Raw genomic sequence first — 6,405 nt, 5'->3', positions numbered from 1 at the left:
TGCGTGTGTGTGTGTGTGTGGGTTTGTGTGTGTGTAAGACAGAGGGAGTGTCACATGATTCTCTGAGCTCTTTATCCAACATGTGTAGCATCCGGTTTGGCTCGCGACACCCATGGAGTCACGGCTCCTTCCGATTTTGCCTTTGAGCGCCAAATGTACACAATGTCTAAACAAATAAATAAATAAATACATAAATATATGAATAAACATAAACATGGGCAAAGACTGTCGAGAGTCGTAAAAATAGAAACCCTGCTCGCAGAAAAACTGCATGCAGCGAACTGGCAATTAATTCAATCATGGTAATAATAACTGGAAGGGATTAAAGGGGAGATCTGTGTGTGTGTGTGTGTGTGTGTGTGTGTGTGTGTGTGCGTGCGTGCGTGTGTGTATGTGCACGTGCATGCATGCAAATGTGTGTGGGGTAGAGCTTTGGCTGCAAGGCTGACTCCAACATGACTGGAATATGAATAAGCCCCCCCCCACCCCCATCCCACTCCAACACACACACACACTAGTCTGCCACACACACGTGCGCACGCGCACACGCACACACACTAAGTATCTATCAGGAAGAAAGATGTTCACTGTCAGACTCACATCACGGTTTCATCTCAAATCTGCGAAGGCCCTCGCGATGTTCGTTTCTCTTCACTGCCAAACTACATTTAATGCAGCGATAAAATTTAGCTACACTGCCGGCTTGATCGGCATGTCAACACAAAGAATTGTGGCTTTTTTTTACTGCACTATGCATTTATCGGTTGTTGTCTTTTTTCCCTGTAAAGGCCTTCTGAAAACCCCTTTGGCCAGAGGGACTGTGGGGGATGAAGGCGGGACCTTCGAAGCTTCCCCCTCCGTCCTTTCACTATAAAAGACTTTTGGTCTTTTCCCACCATTTCTTTTCAACTTCAGTTAATCTTTTAGCCATTTTTTTCATCCCTAATTATTATTTATGTTGATTTTATCCTAGTTTTTAGGGGTCTTTTTCAACCTTGGAGTATACAAAAAATTTGACATCACTTCGCAGGCCAATAATATTGGCAGTCATTGTTCAAATAACCTCAACTTTTCACAGAATGTATAGAAAACAGATCAAGATTTAATATTTAATGTATTATTTTGGTTCTGTTTTCAGGTTGAGCCATGCCGTTCACTCCCAAAGAGAAGTCATGTTGCGTCTTGGAATATACTCGCACGCAGACACCCAGTTGTGACACGGCACCCCCAGTGGACGTATGCCGTGTCACAGGCGGTGCACAAGAAACTTATTATGTTCAACACTTAAACTGTTCAATTTCATTGAGCTAGGATTAGTAGTTTTCAAGATAATTTCTTTTAAAATGATGTCAACTTTTTTTGGACACCCTGTAAAATGCCCGAGCATGCCGACTGTTCAATGGGCCGTACAGTAGCTCCAGCAGGAAACAGCAAATTTGAATTACATGAAGAAACATGCAGGACTATTTTCACTTGAACAAACACAGATGCTTCAAGCTACTGTTGGAGCTTAGCTGGGTTTGAAAATGGGACAGGAGTCTTAGACACATGTCTGCATGTATTCCCCCTGGGGAACAGACCGTCTCAGACTGATTCCATTTACTACCTGCTCGTCTGTCACACCTTTTCATCAGCATCGTCTGTGACATCCCAGAAAAGCTTGATGTGGGCGAAAAATAAAAAAAAGTCAAAAGCATCCCGGGTTAAGTAGCAATTTAAGCAACAGGCTTTTAGCGGGTCGCTGTTGCTGCAGGGCCCCGAGCGGTGCATTCTGGGTAATGAGCAGACTTAGAGGGGCAACACAAACACGTCGTCAAAAATCCATTACACATATACACACAATAAATTGAGCATGAAAGGACACAGCGGTGGATCAAAGTGCTTAAATGTAGGCAGACACACGCGCGCACGTACACACACACACACACACACACACACACACACACATACACAGCACTTAATGAAGTGAATTTCCATCCAGCTGTGGATCTTTTGAAGCTTACATCGTGTGTGTGTGTGTGTGTGTGTGTGTGTGTGTGTGTGTGTGTGTGTTTTCTCATAAATAGAGCATTGAGAGAGTTGGGATCCAGGATAAACCAACTCTTATTCTTACCCTTTTCTTAATGTCGCTCTCAGCGGGGACTCACAAAATTAACACAACCGCTTCCAAGTGACTCACAACCAAACAAAAAAGCTATTCTGCTCTTCTCACTAAGCGCCCATTGTCTCAAACCTTTGGCCACTTCAAGAGAGAAAACAAATGACCATCTGTTGTCTGTCTTAACAGCTTCAACCAACCCCAACAAGCAGTTTTGGTCACGTCCAGCACCAATTCACTCACATCTTCAGCCCTGCAACACAGTTCAGACCCTGACTCTGAAACCTTGCGGCACCGACTGATCCCACGTAAAGCATTTTTTTAATCTAGATGTTATTTTTCATGGATTTTATCCGCACAACGTGCTTCAGACTAGTCTTCCATCTGAGGCGACGGCTGAGCGATGTTGGTACTTTGAGTTATTTTCCCGCTGATCTTTACAGAGTGTCTGTGTGTCTATTGGATTTGAGGATTTTGTTCTCTTTAGCGTTCGGTCCACTTCCAAATGTGAACAAGCAAGACACTCGAGTCGGCTCCGCCTCGGACGCTGCGAGCATCGGTAAATATCAGCTGCCGTCCGTCTGTTGGCAGTGCAGAAGCTGCCAAGGCCACTCTGGGACGAGTCTCGGGCTTCTTTATTCTGTCTGCAGACGATCGCACACACCTTCAAAACGCGGTGGCCTCTTTGTTATTTGCTGTGCAAATAATCCATAAAATGAGACCTTTGGAAAGGACCTTTAAATCAAACACGGCAGCAGGTGGAAAAGGATGTTTTTTTTTTCCTCCAATCGTTCAATCTCCCCCGCTGGAGGTGAAGATGCTGTCACCTTCATTCGTCCTCTGGACCATCTGATCTCACACACACACACACACACACACACACACACACATCTGTAGTTCGTGGAAGAGAATTTAAAGCAGCTCACAGTCTGGGAGTTTAGTTCAAGGTCACTCAATGGTTGGGTCCCCCTGCAAGATTAAACACCTCTAATTGACCCTGAGTAGCTGCTGGGCCCAATGTTGTACGACTGTGTCCGAAAAGAAGTGTGTGTGTGTGTGTGTGTGTGTGTGTGTGTGTGTGTGTGTGTGTGTGTGTGTGTGTGTGCGTGTGCAGCGAGCCGATAAGGCAGCAGCCTTTCACGACCGCTTTGTACTGCCGCACCCTGTCTCAACAAAGCCCTAATTGGGGTGGGAGCGTTCCATTCCAAATGTTTTGATCGAGGTCTTTTCATGCGGTGCCATCAGCTTAGCAATCTCCTCTGCTGCTGCTGCTTCTTGTAATGGATTCGACAACGCGAGCCGCCATCAGCAGCACGCGGACTGGCGGGGGACGTCGATCCGCAGAGAAACGACTCTAATTCCACGCGAGGATTCCCTTCTTTTCCGTTTGCACGTGGCAAGCAACATTGGAAAAGGATGAAGTTTAAACGTAAGCTTTAAACTTCATCTTTTCCTCAAGCTTTTCCTTTCGGCGACACGCGACTTGCCGTCAATTCCTTTTTTTCTGCTTTGTCCCCTGTTGTTGTCGCGAGTTTGAAAAATGTCTTCATGTCGACATGTATTCAGAGAAATGTGAATCAAACCATCTTGACAGCAGTGTGTGTGTGTGTGTGTGTGTGTGTGTGTGTGTGTGTGTGTGTGTCTTTGGCCAACATGCTGAAACTCTCAGGTATTTAATTCCTTCAGAACTAATCCTCAAAATCCAGAGGAAAGAAGTTCCGTGGCTGCTAAGTGGGCGGAACTAAAGCCTTTAGGGAACAAAAACTCCTCTTCACCCAAAACCTAATGTTTATCACTCAAACATATTATCCTTAATTATCATTTGTAAATAATCTATCCCTGAGCGCCGTCTGTGAGCCCGATGAAGACAACTCTTCAACAATAATAATAATAATAATAACAATAATAATAAGACATTTTATTTATAAAGCACTTTTCATTAGGAAAGTGCTCCAGATAAAAGCAAAATAAAGGAAAAACATTGTGACTCAACACAATTAAAATTTAATCAGACTTAAGAGACGGAGAGGCGGCGAGCAAACAAACGCCAGCGCGCTCTCCTCTCATCTACCTTGAAGACTCGAAAGCCTTTCTAAATAATAACATCTTCACGCCTGTTTTAAAAGACTCCAGATTCAAACACAAAGTGTCACTGCGGCCGGCGTGTTCAGCAGCGGATTCATGGATCAGACAACCTGTCGGATCGGCGTGTCGTCAAACGCTGAGCGGTTGGACAGAGGAAGTCATGTCAGGTTCCCCTGCAAAGGTTAGAGTGCATTTTAAGCGAGGCTGAAGTTTCATCCGAAAGCTGAAAGCGTAACAACCCTGCCTTCGCCCTCTGCCAGATGGGAGAGGCTCCAGCAGACCGTCCGGTTCAGGAGGAAGCGGGTATTGAAAATGGATGGATGGATGGATGGATGGATGGATGGATGGATGGATGTGTCCGTCATTATCTTCTGACGACACCAACCAGAAAAAAACATGAAGATGCTGCTATTTTTGTTCTGGTTCTGCCTCCACAGGTTCTGCCTCCTAATGAGATGGGATTTTATTATTATAATTATGACCACAATTGCTTCCCCCCCCCACTAATCAACCCCCCCCCCCCCCACACGGCCACACGCACACACAGGGAAATGTCATTGTCATTTTCCTCTGTCAGCCCATCCCGACTCCTCCCAGCACCTCCTCTCACCTGCTCTCTCATTCCCCACCTCCCTCTCGCGCCGTCTCACCGCACCGTCAAAGAAATAAGATGACTGATCTGTGAAGTCAGACTGACGGGACGGGAGTCAGAGATCAAACAGCGCAGACACGCACACACACATAAACAGAGATAAAACATACTACAAATCCCAGCACCGGGCAAAATTCTGGGGTCACAATGACTCCCTCCTGTGCAGCTGTTACCATGGAAACCCAAGGTGGTGGCAGCAGCAGCAGCGTGTGCGTGTGTGTGTGTGTGTGTGTGTGTGTGTGTGTGTGTGTGTGTGTCGGAAGAGGGGGGATCTGTTTCTGTTTGTGCCCGCGTGTTTAGCACCAAGCTTCCCCATTTAGCTCTAATTGATATCGAAGGAGGGACAGACACGGTGTGTGTGTGTGTGTGTGTGTGTGTGTATGTAACTTGTGTTAGCGCTATTGAATTAACAAAGCAGCGCCTGTGTGCGCGTCTTTTTGCCGCTTCCAGAAAGAGCGACAAAAAGGGCAGCAATGTTCTCTCCTCTTCACGAGAGGGGGGTAAAAGAAAATAAAATAATGTTCTCACAGCTGTGACTGTTGCATGAAACCAAACCGCTTCACTGTGTAAACCGAGGCTTCGTTTGCAGACGACTGTTAGTGTTCAAGTGACAGAATTGCTGTCAACAATTTCATAGGGGGCGGGTTGGGGGGGTAAGGCAGGCGGGGGAGGGGGGCAAAATCACACATAGCGACTGCTTGTGGCAGATTTGTAACGCTGAACTTTATAATTGCCTGAAAGAAGCTGATGTTTATCTCGAGATTATAAATAATAAGAATAGCGAAACGAATTGAGAGCAAATGGAATTTTAACTTCTTTTAACTGGAACTAAAAGTCTGTAAGACTCTCGAACTGAACTGATGTTCCTATTTTAGTGTATGCGCATTTTTTTTCTACGACTTGTAAATAGATTATTTTCAATTATTAAAGTAATTCATTAATTAATTATTAAGTATTAACACACTTTTTTTTTTTTTTTTTTTACCAACTAATAAGTACAACGTGATGTGTCACCATAAAAACAGAGACAATGCACACTCATGAAATTTTTCACCATATGGTTATCAAACCTTATCCTGCAAACTAACTTGCTTGCTCATTTATAAAATCAGATGACCTGCGCACTCAGTACGGGCCTTACATTGACCAGTGAAAAACCCACATTGGCCTGTCACACGTATTATAGACTGCCAGTAAGGATCATCTGCACTCCATTAGTAGTGTCTTAACGGTTGTGAATGAATCACGCTCACTGCGCTCCTCTCATGGATTTTATCGTAATGAATGCAGAATTTTTTTTTACATCCCTATGATAGAAACTGGAGGAGATGAGGAGCTTACGTGCATATGCGTATATGCTTATATTGCGTATATGCTTCGGTACTTCTAAAATAATCCAACTGTCACTATAATGTGAATGATTTGTTTGTTCCTTCTTAGTCTAAATATTTTACTTTATTTCTTTATTTCTTCTTAATTAATATCCTCTCCATTCTTTTCTAATGTATCGTTGCTGTATTTATGCAAATTTCCCCAATGTGGGATTAATTAAAGGCTTCTATTCCATTCT

Source organism: Nelusetta ayraudi, unplaced genomic scaffold (assembly GCF_046127955.1).
Source record: "Nelusetta ayraudi isolate G7.1 ecotype Tasmania unplaced genomic scaffold, CSIRO-AGI_Nayr_v1 ptg000100l, whole genome shotgun sequence".
Taxonomy (NCBI): Eukaryota; Metazoa; Chordata; class Actinopteri; order Tetraodontiformes; family Monacanthidae; genus Nelusetta; species Nelusetta ayraudi.
This window is presented reverse-complemented; position numbering follows the sequence as displayed.